This window comes from Serinus canaria, chromosome 17 (genome assembly GCF_022539315.1).
Source record: "Serinus canaria isolate serCan28SL12 chromosome 17, serCan2020, whole genome shotgun sequence".
NCBI classification, from domain to species: Eukaryota; Metazoa; Chordata; class Aves; order Passeriformes; family Fringillidae; genus Serinus; species Serinus canaria.
The window spans coordinates 8,517,364-8,533,630 of NC_066330.1; the positions used below are offsets into that span (position 1 = coordinate 8,517,364).

At 46.3% G+C, this 16,267-nt stretch overlaps 1 long non-coding RNA gene across 4 annotated transcripts; it reads left to right on the forward strand.

Annotated features, from left to right (window-relative positions):
- Positions 1-4,730: 4,730 nt before the first annotated feature.
- LOC127060227 (uncharacterized) lies at positions 4,731-6,083 on the forward strand. 4 transcript variants are annotated; one of them, XR_007778994.1, is made up of 5 exons: positions 4,731-4,754; positions 5,255-5,294; positions 5,375-5,490; positions 5,811-5,890; positions 6,012-6,083. It is a non-coding gene; the product is annotated as an uncharacterized LOC127060227 (long non-coding RNA). The 4 variants fall into 4 exon arrangements; XR_007778993.1 differs by lacking the exon at positions 4,731-4,754 and adding an exon at positions 5,015-5,215; XR_007778995.1 differs by lacking the exons at positions 4,731-4,754; positions 5,255-5,294 and adding an exon at positions 4,762-4,794 and having other exon boundaries at positions 5,451-5,490.
- Positions 6,084-16,267: the final 10,184 nt, after the last annotated feature.

Below are 16,267 nucleotides of genomic sequence, written 5' to 3' on the forward strand. Positions count from 1 at the left end.
ATTTTGGGATCCTTTTGTGGCTCAGTCCCCACCTGAGCAGGGCAGGTGTGGCTGATCCTGGATTCCATCCCTGGAGGCACAAACAGCTGGACCCTGGTCAGCTCTGTGGCCAGAGCTCCAGAAGAGCTTTTTGTCCCAGGAAGTCACCTCTGAATGTCCCTGTCATGGTCAGAGCTGCTTCTGGGGTGGTTTTCTTCCAAACCTGACATCTCAAATGTTGAAGCTTGGGAAAAGGTGCTTTTCATGAATAGAATGAAAACCTGACCGTGCTGAGTTCAGGAATCCCACATCCTTCCCCACCTCCAAAAGTTCTGTACAATCTCCACCTGGAGCTCCCAGAGATTGCTGCTCCTCTTCCAAACCCAACTCTGAAAAATACAAAAACTACCAAAAAACCCCCCAAAAAAACAAACAACAAAAAACCAATCCCCCCCACCCCCCCAAAAAAAACTCAAACCAAAACTAAACAAAACCAAAACAAAAACAAAAACAAAACAAAACCAAACAAACAAAAACCCAAAACCAAAAAACAAAATTAACCCATTTTTTCTGTATTTACTCCTCGGGTAAAAATCAAAAATCTTTGGAACCTCTAACCTTGGAACACACAAAGCTCTTTAAGCAGGGAGGGAATGAAAAGTTGACTTCTCACAAAGTTTAAGGATTTTCCCTAAGCAAGTTTGATGATGGGAACATGGAGAGATTTGTGGCTTTAGAGTCCTGATCTATCACAGCCGAAAACAGAACTTGCACCCCAGGGCAATTTCTGACATTTGGATTGGGTTTTCTTTACTTTAAAGTGAGATAAAAACCAGAAATACAGAAATTTGCTGCATAAAAACATCCAAGATTTTTTTTTTCTGGGGAAAAAGATGAAACAAAAACTTTTGTAATTTCTAAAGAAATGTAGTTCCTCTCCAATGCCTGAAAATGCCTCCTCTGCTAATATTTCCCTGTCTCTAAATGAGGTTTTCCTCTATAACATAAAGCTCCCATTAAAATACCCAATTCCCATTAAAAATGCCCAATTCCCATTAAAAATACCCAATTCAGTCTATCATTCATCAAATTATTAAGTAAAAAGTTTTTATCCAAGCTCCAGTTCAACATCAGGTCCTGAGCCCTAATTAATGGCTTGCTTTTAATAAACATTTTCAAATCTCTGCACAGAAGCACCTAACACACCACAGCAGAAGAAAATCTAGAATTGGGATTATTTTAATCCCCTGAAAATGTTTTTATTTTGGTACCACCACTGTGAAAGGACAAGGAATGAGCACTACAACCCCGGAAGGCAAAGGCATTGCATCGTGCAGGAAATATTTGTGAGCTTTGCACATACTTTTGCCACTGACAAGAAGCCAAAAAAATGACTCAGACATTTTGTCAGAGGAGAAAATTCGCGGCTGAGAGCCTTGAACACATGAAATATGAAATGAGACAATGAGAGAGAATTGGGAAATGTAGCGGCAAGCAATGAAATAAATTAAAAACTCAGAAAACCCTCCAAATTTTACAAGGTGGTTTCCCCCAGAATATCTTTTAAGTCATCAAAAAGGTCCAAAAAAAGGCAGAAAAAATTTTGGAAAGGTGAATGGGTAGAAAGGAAAGTCACCCACAAAATTCTTTGTTTTGTCTTTCTGCTTGACTTGCATGAATGTTGTTTCACAGCTCAGAGCTGTAAATATTCCACAGGGTGAAATTTGGGTTTAAAAAATGAGGCAAACCAAGCCAAGACTTGCAAATAGTGACAACTGGATTGATTCCAAGCACAGCAAATTATTGACACCGCCTGTAAAGTCGGGAGCTTTTCCTCCCCCTTTTTGAACAGCACAATTATTGTTCACTGTGACCTTTACCAGAAAACATCCCCAGCAGGCTCCTAACCTGCAGGGACCACCCAGTGCCACCAGCAAATTTATTCTCTTCCCTTTTTTGGGGTTCTCTTGAAGGCTGTAAGGCAGAGCTGCTCCCTGGATTGAAGCCTTGGCAGGAGCAGAAATAACTCCCTGCGTCACGTTGCAGTTTCCATCCCTGATTGCCTTTGGCTCACAGAGGACACGGTGCTCATTCCATGACTCCTGGCTGAGGGGTTTTCCTTCAGTGAGATGTTTCTGTGGAAAGATTGCTGGAGGTGACAGGACCTGAGGGAAAAGCTGGGAAATTTGGGGGTTTCCTGCTATTTACTCTTCTCCTCCTCTTATCTCATCGATGAGCTGGAGCAGGAGGTGCAGTTATGGTGCTTTTATGAGTGGGGCCAAGAGCACATCCCACATCCCTCAGATGGTTCCATCAGGGGGACAGGGGAGCCTGGCAGAGCCCTCGGTGTCACACCCTGCCAGAACACTCCAGGGAAGTCCTGCAGCAGCAGCAGCAGCCAAATTCTGGGGCATGCTGAAATGCAGAAGTGGGGTGTGCCAGCCCAGAAGGGCCAGGAGACAGAGACACCACAGAGCAGGGCTTCAGCAGAGGACTTTCAGTGGAAAAAATCCCTTGAGGTTACAAATTTGGGTCACAAGGGAGACATGGAGCTGCTTTATTACTATTATTATTATCATTATCATCATTATTATTATTATTATCATTATTATTAACTATTATTTATTATTATTATTTATATTATTTATATTATTATTTTTATTATTTCTATTTTTTTATTATTTTCACATTATATTTTATTATTGGGACATTATTATTGTTATGTTTATGAGTTGTGTTATGTTTATTCCTATTGGGATATTGTTATTACTATTATTATTATTATTAATAATAATAATAATATTTCTTACTATTATTATTTTTTATTATTTTCTCATTATATTTTTATTATTGGGACATTATTATGATTATGTTTATGAGTTGTGTTATGTTTACTTCTATTGGGATATTATTATTAATGTTATTATGTTTTATTTTATTTCTACTACTATTATTCTTTCTACTATTATTATTATTACCATTACTATTATTTTATCTTTTTCTCCTCTGTCCATGACAGCAAAGATGGAGGCACTCAGGACCTGAGTCCTGCCAAGGACAAGTGTCCCCTGCCCTGCTGTCCCCTCAGGGGCAGGATGGAGCTCTGGCACAGAGACACCTGGGCACACCCTCAGTTTGGCTTTGGCACCTTCAGGCAGGGACAGGGAGCTCCAGTGGCTCCAGAGCCAGGGAAAATGTTCATGAATGGAGAGTGAAAATCTCACTGTGCTGAGCTCAAGATGCCTGAAGGAGCTGGAACAGAGGCAAGAGGGAGTTAAGGGGAATAAAAAGGAAATTTATTGAAGAGCCTTCAAAGGCCACAGCCTGGCAGCACCCAGATGGCTCCAAGATGGAAGCAAGAGCTTGGCCGTGCATTTTGGGGCCATTTTGGGTCATCTTGGGTGCAGCCCTGGCTGGGCTCTGGTGCTGCCCAAGGTGGATCCATGGAGGCCTTTAATAAATCCCTGCTTTATTCTTCAGCTCTGTCCAGCCTCTGCTCTGGGTCAGCCTGCACAGGGCATCAGCAGTGAGAGCTCTTGATTTCCAGGTTCAATTTCCTGTGCCACTTTCCAGTTCTTCACTTTTTAAAATATCCCTTTTTTAAATATCCCTTTTTAAAATATCCCTTTTCAAAATAACCCTTTTTTCTGCCTTTCTGCAGCTGGTCCTGAACCCCATTCCCAGCAGCGAGGATGAACTTCCTGAAGCTGATGCCATGAAGAAACAGCAAAAAGCTCCCAGGAAGACTTGACAGAGACAAGGGAGGATGAGGAGTTTTGAGCAGCTTCAGGAATGTTGCAAAACGAGATTAACTTTGGCCTAGAGCGTGGAATCAGGGAATAAGGAAACCACACATGGAAATATGAGAGCACACAAAAGCAGGGGAGGAAGCAGACAAATGTTTTCCTTGCCAGGAGAGGCCAAAGCAGCTCTCCAGCAGCCCTTCCAGAAGAGTTTGTAACCCTGTGATGCAAATGAGTGAGCAAAGAGAGGGTTCCCTCCCTGCTGCCTCTGTTGGATGCCAATTTCGAGTGAAAAACCTTCTCAGGACAAAGCTGAGTCATGGAATAACATCACTGTGCCTTGAAGCTGAGTCATGGAACAACATCCCTGAGCAGGGCTGCAGGACAGCAGTGCCAGAGCCTCCCTCTGTCCTGTGCCCTGGCAGAGCCCCTGGCTGCTCTGGGGACAGCCCCAAGGGCAGTGGGAAATGACACAGAGAGGAAAAAAGCACAGAACAAGGGCTGCAAAGAACTGAATATGTGCTCAGTGCCACCCAACTCAAGGATTGGGCTGAATTTTCTGCCTGGGGCATTCTGTTTGAGAGGAAACAACCCCAAAGAGCTGTGATTGCCTGTGGCACAGGGAGAAAACCCTTCCTGGACAGAAAATGGCCTTTCCTGGCTCACAGATGTTACCAGGTGATCAGCAGAGTTGTTCCCCTCTCCCAGATGTTACCAGGTGATCAGCAGAGTTATTCCTCTCCCAGATGTTACCAGGTGATCAGCAGAGTTGTTCCTCTCTCCCAGATGTTACCAGGTGATCAGGAGAGTTGTTCCTCTCTCCCAGATGTTACCAGGTGATCAGGAGAGTTGTTCCTCTCTCCCAGATGTTACCAGGTGATCAGCAGAGTTATTCCTCTCCCAGATGTTACCAGGTGATCAGGAGAGTTGTTCCTCTCTCCCAGATGTTACCAGGTGATCAGGAGAGTTGTTCCTCTCTCCCAGATGTTACCAGGTGATCAGCAGAGTTGTTCCTCTCCCAGATGTTACCAGGTGATCAGCAGAGTTGTTCCTCTCTCCCAGATGTTACCAGGTGATCAGCAGAGTGTTCCTCTCTCCCAGATGTTACCAGGTGATCAGCAGAGTTGTTCCTCTCCCAGATGTTACCAGGTGATCAGCAGAGTTGTTCCTCTCTCCCAGATGTTACCAGGTGATCAGCAGAGTTATTCCTCTCCCAGATGTTACCAGGTGATCAGCAGAGTGTTCCTCTCCCAGATGTTAGCAGGTGATCAGCAGTTGTTCCTCTCCCAGATGTTACCAGGTGATCAGCAGAGTTGTTCCTCTCCCAGATGTTACCGGTGATCAGCAGAGTTGTTCTCCTCTCCCAGATGTTACCAGGTGATCAGCAGAGTTGTTCTCCTCTCCCAGATGTTACCTGGTGATCAGCAGAGTTGTTCCCCTCTCCTAGATGTTACCAGGTGATCAGCAGTTGTTCCTCTCCCAGATGTTACCAGGTGATCAGCAGAGTTGTTCCTCTCCCCAGATGTTACCAGGTGATCAGCAGAGTTGTTCTCCTCTCCCAGATGTTACCAGGTGATCAGCAGAGTTGTTCTCCTCTCCCAGATGTTACCTGGTGATCAGCAGAGTTGTTCCCCTCTCCTAGATGTTACCAGGTGATCAGCAGTTGTTCCTCTCCCAGATGTTACCAGGTGATCAGCAGAGTTGTTCTTCTCTCCCAGATGTTACCAGGTGATCAGCAGAGTTGTTCCTCTCTCCCAGATGTTACCAGGTGATCAGCAGAGTGTCCTCTCCCAGATGTTACCTGGTGATCAGCAGAGTTGTTCCCCTCTCCCAGATGTTACCAGGTGATCAGCAGAGTTGTTCTTCTCTCCCAGATGTTACCAGGTGATCAGCAGAGTTGTTCTCCTCTCCCAGATGTTACCAGGTGATCAGCAGAGCGATTGGTTCCATCCTCTCCCAGATGTACCAGGTGATCAGCAGAGTTGTTTCTCCTCTCCCAGATGTTACCAGGTGATCAGCAGAGTTGTTCCCCTCTCCCAGATGTTACCAGGTGATCAGCAGAGTTGTTCCTCTCCCAGATGTTACCAGGTGATCAGCAGAGTTGTTCTCCTCTCCCAGATGTTACCAGGTGATCAGCAGAGTTGTTCTCCTCTCCCAGATGTTACCAGGTGACCAGCAGAGATGTTCCTCTCTCCCTAGATGTTACCAGGTGATCAGCAGAGATGTTCTTCTCTCCCAGATGTTACCAGGTGATCAGCAGAGTTGTTCCTCTCTCCCAGATGTTACCAGGTGATCAGCAGAGTTGTTCTCCTCTCCCAGATGTTACCAGGTGATCAGCAGAGTTGTTCTCCTCTCCCAGATGTTACCAGGTGACCAGCAGAGATGTTCTCCTCTCGGGTGGGTGATGCCCAGCTCTCCCTGCCCAGTTCCAGGATCAGAAGTGTTGCTGTTAGAGCTGGGTTGGAGCAGGTGAGCCAGTGTTGTAATAATTAAGAAATCTAATTTCATTTCCAGTTTAAATGCCAGAAAAATCAGTGGATTTTCATTTTGATTTAAAGGTCTCATCCAACTCCAAAATGCCACTGCCAGGTGCTGAGTTTACAGGAGGAGAGGGAACAGCCTCAGGCGGGGCCAGGGAGGCTCAGAGTGGACATCAGCAGGGATTTCCCCATGGAAAGGGTGCTCAGGGATTGGCAGGGGCTGCCCAGGGAGGTCTGGAGTCCCCATCCCTGGAGGTGTCCCAGGAACAGCTGGATGTGGCACTCAGTGCTCCAGGGTGGTGACAAGGTGAGGATTGCTCACAGCTTGGACTCGATGATCCTGGAGGTCTTTTCCAACCTCAGTGATTCCATGACTCTGTTCCTCTGGAGAGCCAACTTCCGTGACTTCACAAACAGGAATTTCATCATCCTCTATAAATTATTTCCATGGCCCCTCTCTAAATCCTGAGGTGTGGGGAGCCCCAAGCACACCTTGCCCCGGGGGCCCTCCTGTTTCCTCAACAGTACAAACGATTCCAGGGCAATTACACCCAGAAACCTTGAAATGAAACCTTTCCCCATCCAAGGGCACAACATCTGCACTCAAAAGGCTCCCCAGCCTCTCCCTTCCTGTGCAAACAGCATTCCCACATAGGGATTAATCATTCCTCAGGAATAGCACAACTGCTTTTAGAGTGCTTGGCACCTCTCCCATCTCCTCCAGAGCAGGGAACTCGACCCTGCTTGAGTCACCTTCCCAGGAGCTCTCTTCAAGCCTGAACTCATCACCTCCCAGGTGAGCAGACTTTTGATTGTCAGCACTCCCAGCACTTTCACTTCTCCACTCTGGGCCAAAGCAAATCTCCTGAAGAGGAGGAGCACAGCTGGCACTGCCCGAGTGCAAACCTCACCCCACCCAAGCAGGGCAGCTGATCAGGGCACAGCTGAAAAAATGTATTAGCTCCCTTTTGCTGGGATAGCAAATTTGATTTGTTCTCCCATTCTCTGGAGTTTAGCAATATTCTTCAGCATTTAAGAGTAAGAATACAAAAAATAAAACCAGGAAAAAAAAAACTCACAACGAAATTAGATCACTGGTGGAACTCTCATTCCTTTTTTAGCACAAAGTCTCCTTTCTGAGAACTCCCCTATTAAATAAGATATTTTTCTGCCCACCGTGTCCATTTTGGATATGAACTTGCAAGGAGGGAAGTGGCAAAACAGCTCTGAAGAGCAGCACTGCCCTGGTGCTTGTCCAGGAGCTGCACTTGGAGCTTCTCAGGTGCAGAGCAGGTCAGGCCAAAAACTGTTTCAAAAATGCCACATTTACAATTAAAAGGGTGTAAATTCACCACCTGTTTTCTTTCCTTCTGATGCAAAACTGGGGTTTTACTTGCATCCTAGCAAGGTGCAGAAAAAGAGGGAAATGCAATCCAGCAAAAGGGAGGATTAATGAAATAGGGGTTCAGCATCTCATGGAGCCACCTGATGTCCAACACAATATTAACCAAAAAAAATTCTCTTTTCTGTGCAGAATCAAATCAGGAACTGAGGTCTAGGCCAGGCCTGGGCCCCAGTGTTGTTCTGTTAAAGTAATCAAGGTGCTTGGGCAGATGAACATATTTGTCCCTCACTGATTTTTCCCTCAGCCTCACACGAGCTGAATGTTCCCAACATTTTGGAGCCAGTTAAATTCCCATAAAAGCCTCCAAATTGATGGCACTGGCAGAAAACATGTGGGTTTTTCCTTCAGGGTCAGGTGACAACAACTGCACAGCTGCAATCAGAGCCAGAGCAGCTGTGTACAAAAATTAAAGGTGAGAAAGAAATGTGAGTGCTGTTCTCAGTGCAACTCCACCAATGATTCACCCACGACAGAGAATCAAAGGCACCAAGACACAAACAGGGGTTCAGCTCAGGCACCCAAAGTTCTGCTCCCATCCATAACCTCAATCAGGATCTACCATGATAACAATTCTTTCTGGTGGCACTTTTAATTTCCCAGAGCGGTGGAAAATTTTAAAGCTGCCTTGTACAAGCAAGAATTTCTCCAAGTAAGTTTGTGTCTGCTCATCCCCAGCATTAACTGAATAAAATGAGAATTTTCCCTTGCCTTGGCCTGGCTCTGGCATTGCTGCAATTATTCATGAGGCAACAGCTTGAATCACTTCCAACTGAAATTATATAAAGCTGTGGATAATGAAACCTCTATCAGCTCTGAGGGAAAGGATTTAGTCTTTATTATACCTGCAGGGACCTGAAGTTCTGTACTGAAACTTAGAGAGGGAGATGGGCTAAAGAAACTCTTGATGAACTTGAATATGTTTCCAAGGAGTGTGGAAAATTCCTTGTGTCCTTCTCTAGAACACCCCAAAGGAAGCTCGTTTGGAAGTGATGAAGAGTTCTCTTTAGGAGTATCAGGCTCTGAAAGAAATCCCAGCAGCACTGATGGGAACTGATCAGGATTTCCATCCATTCCTGGCTGCACAAGGTCCTGCCAGGAGCTCAGCTCAGGGATTCCAGCAGAGCCCTGCCCCACTCATCCCACCCTGGGGAAGGAGGTCTCAGAGCATCACTAAATGCACCTTTCCAACCCCAGACTGAGAGGTTCTGTGGTTTCTTTAACTACATCACCAAAAACAAGCTTTTGTTCACACATGTAATTACCAAAAAACCAATGTCATTTATGGCAGCAGAGCCTTCCTGCCAGTGGTCTCCCATCTGATACTCTGTGGGACTCATTTTGTTTTAAATTCAGTGCCAAAGACACATTTTATTTTCATAAAGCTGTTCAGCTCAATTGCACAGATTTAAAACATCCTGTAGTGATGATGGACTTTAACAAATGAGCAACTAAAATACACATCCTTAATTTTCCCACATCACTAAAGACCTGCACTGGGCTTTTAAACAGGGAAAGATTTCCAATGGCAGATGCAGGAACTGAAATCATTCTATCCTCTCCTAAAATGTTATTCAGCTGTGAAAATCCCACGGATTAAATGTTGATTTCATGTTGTTTTCTTTGTTCAATGTTTGTTATTCATCAGGAACTGCAGTGATGAGACAAGGGGGAATGGGTTCAAACTGAACCAGAGGAGCTTTAGGTGGGATATTGGGAACGAGGAATTGTTCCCTGGCAGGGTGGGCAGGCCCTGGCACAGGTGCCCAGAGCAGCTGGGGCTGCCCCTGGATCCCTGGCAGTGCCCAAGGCCAGGCTGGACAGGGCTGGGAGCAGCCTGGGACAGTGGGAGGTGTCCCTGCCATGGCAGGGCTGGGATGGGATGAGGAAGAAATATATAATATTTTATATCTTACATTAAAAATATAATATGTAATCCTATACAAATATAATCCTAGGATCCTGTTCCAAGGAGTGTTGGGGAGCTAAATCACAGAGTCACAGGTTTAGGTTGGAAGGGACCTTAAATCTCATCCCATCCCAGCCCTGCCATGGCAGGGACACCTCCCACTGTCCCAGGCTGCTCCAGCCCAAACCATTCCGTGACCCTGTGATTCCATAAATCCTGCAGCTCTTGACTCCATCCTGCTGGAGAATCTCAAATCAATTTGCTTTTCCTGTTCATATCTGCATGTAAGCAGTGAGTTTTCTTTCACAAGGAAAATTCTGTTTGCAGCAGATGAAATTCACTCCAGGAGGGTCCCACACCCAGCCCAGGATGGAGCAGGCACAGAACCCCTGGCTCATGGACTCCAGTCCCTGGAAATGTTCCCCCCTGGGCTGGAGAAAGGCTTGAGCTCAGTTCTGCTTTTGCATAAGAGTGAAAAATCACATTTCTCACCCTCCTCAGGGGACTTTTCCATAATTAAATGAAAAGCAGCACTAAATAACCAAACATGTGTCTCGTATCTGTTCCTTTGGCATTGACAGATGTTCCTCTTTCAGTCCTGGAGTGAAAAGGAAGCCAAGCTGCACTCAGATTTTGTTCTCTAAATGCCTCACAAATGGCAACAGATGCCAATGCAACCCTTCCTGCAGGTCCCTTTGGTAAACAGCTCCTTCTGGGAGGAATCTGGGCACGAGATCAGCACTGCTGGGAATCCCCACGGCAGAGGCAGCTCAGGGGCTCTTCCCCAGCAGAGAAATGGAGGAAGGGAGGAGGAATATTTGACTTGGGGTTAAATCAGATTCCCCTTCCCAGAGCCCGCAGAATGAGGGGAGATGGGTGCAGGGAGGAGAGAGACACTCAAAGGGTGCCCAGAGAAGCTGCATCAGCACCAGAGCTGCTGATGTTGTCATCCAAAATCTGCTGTGTCCTTCACCTTGCCACAGGGACATCCACATCCTGTGGTGTGATCTCCGTGTTCCTCACAGACCAAGCTGGGATTTACATCCCCAGGGCTGAGTCTGCAGGAGAAAGCTCATGGAAAATCTGAGTTTCTTGTCCACCAGGAAGAAAACAGACTTGTTTAGGGAAGCAGGGTGGGAAGCAGATAAGCCTGCCCAAAGCACTGAGCGATAAAGAGGATATGCAGAGACAAATATTTGGAGCTTCTCAAACAGTAAAAGCAGGGGAGGATTGGAAGGAAAATGATACATTTGAAATGAGGTGGCTGTCTAGTGTGCTGTTTGAATTATTTGCACATGATGTAAGGCAGAAATGACGTGGTTTGTTCCTCGTGGGATGAGGAAATTGTTCTTTTCAGGGGGACACCCTCTGTGTGTTGCCACGTGGAGTCAGGGCCCGTTATTGAAGGTGATGCAGAGATAGGAAGGCACTGAGAGGATACAAAATTGTGTTCCAAACCACAGGGATCACAGACAGGGTGGTGCTGGGCCAGAGCCACAGCCCCTCTCTCTGAAATCACCCTTTCCACCCAGATTTCTGCAGAGATGGAAGAGTTGGCTGGGTGAGAGCCCCTCAGCCACAGCCAGCCCCTCCTCCAGCTCACAGAGGTCCAAAATTACCACAGAGGTCCATGAATAATCCATGGGAAATGAGGAGATCAAGGCTGTGAGTGCCCAAGTGACTCTGCAGATCCTTCAGCAAGCCCAAGCTGCTCAGCCCCACCTCATCCCTGAGTCCTCCCAAGCCTTTCCCTCTGCTGGTGGGTGACACCAGCTTCCCTCAGCAGTGGGGTCACCACCCTGCTGCTCTCTGCCCTGCCCAGGAGCTGCTCCTTCCCCAGGGGTGTATTCCCAAACCTCAGGCGTGCCCTGAGCAGCCAGCAAAGGCTCCTGAGCTGCCCACTGTGAAGTGTCATGTCATGCTTGAAGGAAACACCCATCAGGGAGCTTCCAGGAAATGTAAGGAATCAGCACTTCCCAAAAAAGTCACATTTTCCTGCCCTTTCACCCCAAATAACTGGGTCGTCTCTGGTCTTCTGAGTTAGCAACTGGTGGCAGAAGAACACAGGGGTGTGTGGGACAGAGCCCTTTCTGGCCCAGACATGGGACAACTGAGAGGTGTCTTAAAAGCTTTTATTCCATTTTCAGTCTCATGTGAAGGGTGAGACAATACAGATGTTATAATTCACACCATCACAATCAGAAGCCAACTATTTCCTAATTACAATTCTCTATAAGTGTCTCTTGGCCTATCAGCTTTAGCCACTCCATGAAGAAAATGCCTTAAAGCAAATATTCTAAAATTACCCCTCATGGCTCCCACTGCAATGCATCTTTCACAGTTCTAGCTCTCCAAAGTATCCAGTCTTATTTGCAAGGCCATCCTTTGGAACTTGTTTCTAGTTCCATTTCTCTCTCAGCAATGTCTGTCCTATTCCATGGCATTCCTAAATCAGCATTTCTTATCTCAAGCCTGGCACACAGGTGCACACAGTGTGGGCCTTCTGTCAGGCCCTGAGAATTCCCTACAAATCCATTTCCCACACTGATCAGAGACCTCTCAGGTGTCCCAGGGAAAACAGTGCTGGGAAACCCAGCTGTGCTGCTGGCATGGGGAATTTGGAGAGCTGGAGTCACTGATGCAGATCCAGGCAGTGGCCAGTTCCTGGCTGCTCTGCCATGAATCCTGCTGGCCATGGGCTGCCCCTGGAGCTGAGCTGGGAAGGCTTTCATGGGCACCCAGCTGCTGTAATGGCTCTGAGTAATAAAGGGCTAATTTTGTGTGTTCCAGACAGAGCATCCAGACACAACAGAGCTGTTCCTGCAGGACCTCAGGAAAGGAGGAAGCACAGCACAAAGGAGAGATAAATCTGGTGGAGGGGTCATTACTGTAATGAGATTACAAAACAGCCCAGCTGGTCCTTAACCTTTAGTCCTGGCTGAAGGAGGAAGGCAGAGTGTGGGCTTTGCCTGGAGCTGTGCACGCTCTGGGCTTGTGCCCTGCCATCTGGGAAGGGGCAGGAATATTGTATTTGCTGGGAAATGTCCCAACGAAGGCAGGAATGATGAATCTGACTCCATGTTCTTAGAAGGCTGATTTATTACTTTATTATATTCTATTAAAGAATACTATTCTATACTAAAGAACACAGAAAGGACACTGACAGAATGCTAAAAGATAACAATGAAAACTCCTGACTCTCTCCAGAGCCCTGACCCAGCTTGGCCCTGGTTGGCCAAAGAGTGCAAACAACTCCCAGCAGAATGCAATGGAACAATCCCCTGTGGGTGAACAATCTCCAAACACATTCCACATCAGCACAGCACAGGAGAAGCAAATGAGATCAGAATTGTTTTCCTTTTTTCTGAGACCTCTCAGCTTCCCAGGAGAGAAATCCTGGACGAAGGGATTTTCCAGAAAATGTGAATGCCACAGGATGGATGATGCAGGACTGGCCACAGCCCCAGAACAGCCTCAGTTCTCCCTCAGAAGGAGGGATCCCAGCCTGGCAACCACCTCCCAGCACACCCTGCAGTTACAAGGGGATGAGTTGCTCCTGTCTGACACAGCTGCCAGGGTAAGTGACTCTCACTTTCTTCCTCATGGGGGTGGAAAGAGGAGGCTGGAGAGGTTTCCAGCCTTTGGAGTGATTCATCCCCAGCATGGGGGTATTGCCTTGCCTTGGAAGTGCCAGATCAAGTGATTCAGAAGTGTCCTGAAGCTGGGATGTGAGGCAAATCCAGGCAGCCACAGCCATGCTAGGAAATCATCTCCAAATGAGTAAATTTGAGTGTGTCTAACAGACACCAGATTTGTGCAATAGCTGGTGTTGGACTGGGCCCACAGATTGCTGTGGGCAGGAATTTCACAGACCTGCTCAGGCAGCACACAAGTGAGAGGTGACAGTGGCACTGCCTTGTCACAGGCATCATCAGGACATGGCAGGGATGCTTTGTTCCCCTTTCTCCTCCTCAATCCGTTCTCTTTGGGCTGGACCCCACAGTCAGTGCTCTGCCATGGCTCCCCCTGAGCTGTCAGCATCATCTCAGGGAGTTTCACTGTGTTTAACCCTCTGCAGCACCACTTGTAGATCCTTCCAGAGAAGATCCCTGCATGTCGGAACCCAGGACATTCCTCTGGCTGCCCTGGAGGACTCCAGACCCTGGCAGGGGGCTCAGAGACCTTGGCATGGAGTCAAAACCACCTGTGCCTTTGATTTTAACCATGGAAACAATTACCAACCTTGAGTGAGGAGTTACAAGCCAATCTGGATAAATTCACTATCATTCTATTCAGCCAATGGGGAAAGAGAGAAGGGAAATGTGGCTGGGAAATTGGGATAAAAAAGAGGCTGCATCCTCCAAAACTGTGAGAGACCCCAGGGGATGCCCCATGGCCTCTCCCTTTATTGGAATGAAGTAAAAGAACTCCTCTGTCTCCTTTTTGGACATAAACCTCTGGTGTTTGTGGATTAATTTTCCTGACAAGAGGAAGAACAGGAGAGCTGGAAGAGGAGAGGGTTAGGCCAGCCAGGATTGAGCTGAGTTTTACTGGACTGGTCCAACATGTGATGGAAGTATGGAAAATGTGGTGCCCTCACAGTCACCCACAGCAAAGGAGTGACCACAGAGGGAGAGGTTTGGCAGGAGATGCAACCAGCCCCAACAGCTCCAGGGCTCAGGAAGCTGATGGAGCTGGATGTTCTGCAGACTAGGGAAAGCTAAATTAAGTCATCTTTTTACATGTCAAATGGCTTCCTGAGTTAGTAGGACAGGCTGGGGGTTCCAGCAGTGTTGGTCTGACCTGGGAGGAGCTGCTAGGAAGAGGAATGTGCCAGGAAAAGGCTGAGTAAAACCATCCCAGGTCAGCATTTCCAGGCAGTGGCTTTCCAGCTGGGCTGAGGAATGCTGGGAATGTTAATGGCACGGGTGCTTATTGGTTTCTTGAGGTTTGGATTGAAGGTATTTGAGATAGTAGTTTATGTTTGGACTTAGGTGTTAATTATTTTTTATTAGTAATATAGTCTGACAATTATGAGTGCAGCAGCTTTTCATTAGTAAGGGACAAAATGGTTCACTATTGTTTGTTACAATGTTTTTCAAGACTAATCTATCCAATTAAGAACTGACACCTAAATTATTTTCCCTTTCAACCCAACAACTGATTTTTCGAAGAGCACAATGCAGACTTTTTTGGCTTGTTACAAAACATCACCCAAACCCATGAAGAAGGAAGAAGAAGGTCAAGAAGAACATCTTGCTTCTACCTTAAAACTTCTGTTTTGCTTCATAGTTATTTTTATATTCTAAAACCCCAAGTTTTAAGTTTTCTACTCTGTGATATTACACACCTCTAACTAACTACACACTTGTAGTCTTAGTGTTATTAATTAAATTTGGAAGCTTTCTCTACAGCCTTAGGTTAAATGCAGAGTTCTCTTGTGGTTTTGTGCTTTTCAGCACAGAAAGTTCAAAATTCTCAGCATCCAGGATTCCACCAGGTGCTGCTCAGTGCTCTCTCTCTTGTCACACCTGGGGCAGGTGACAGAGCACAGGGACCCTCCTGGGGGGACCTCCAGGCAAAAACTGCAGGGAGAGCCACAGTGAAGTACTCTGGACCATGGAAATCCTGGAGCCTTTTATTTACTCCCTCTCTGGATCATATAAATCCTGGAGCCCTTTATCTACTTCCTCCCTGGATCAATCCTATCAATCCTGGAGCCTTTTATATCCCTCCCTCTCTGGAGCCTATAAATCCTGGAACCTTTTACATCTATTTTTCTCTGGACCATATAAATCCTGGCATCCTTTATCCATCTCTCTCTGGATCCTATAAATCCTGGAGCCTTTTATCTATCCCTCTCTGGATCAATTATATAAATTCTGGCATCCTTTATCTATCTCTCTCTGGATCCTATAAATCCTGGCATCCTTTATCCATCCCTCTCTGGATCAATCATATATATCCTGGCATCCTTTATCCATCCCTCTCTGGATCCTATAAATCCTGGCACCCTTTATCTATCCCTCTCTGGATCATATAAAACTTGGAACCTTTAATATCTCTTTTTATCTCTGAACTATATAAATCCTGGCATCCTTTATCTATCTCTCTCTGGATCCTATAAATCCTGGAGCTCTTTATCCCCCCCTCCCTCTTCCCAGACATTTGTGATGCTCCATCCAGCTCCCAGCTCAGCGTGGGGCACATCCCTCACAGTTGGTGCAATACTTGATTTCATCTCTTCCCTGATTTAAAAACCTCTTTACAAACCTCTGAAACAACTCAGGTGGCCAGAGAAAAACAGGGGCAGTTGCACCTCCTGCTCCTGAAGCTCAGCTCATAAATTGGCTGCAATCATATTTCAGTTATAAAAAGAGCAAAAATAAAGCTTTGCCATTGATCTCAGCACTGCTTTTCTAAGCAGTGAACTGAGTTTTGCTTAAGCCTGCCACTGAGCAAAAAGGGAAAAGCAATCAGCAGAGATGCCTGGATGAAGCTCCTGATGTCAATATTTCTGATGAAGATAAATTTTGTTGGTAAAAGCAAAGTTCCAGGGCTGAGAAAAAGGAGCCCTGAGGCATTGTGAATTAATATTGATAGAAATTGGGCCAGCAGACTCCTGCAAGGGAAGGTGGATTCAGGAGTGGGGAAGGATGGGGAGAGGCTGAAGTGAAGCTCCATGGGTCTGTAGGAGAAATGAAGAGAAAGGGAAGGAAGGGAGGGGAAAACAATGTTCAAGGGAAGAATTTTT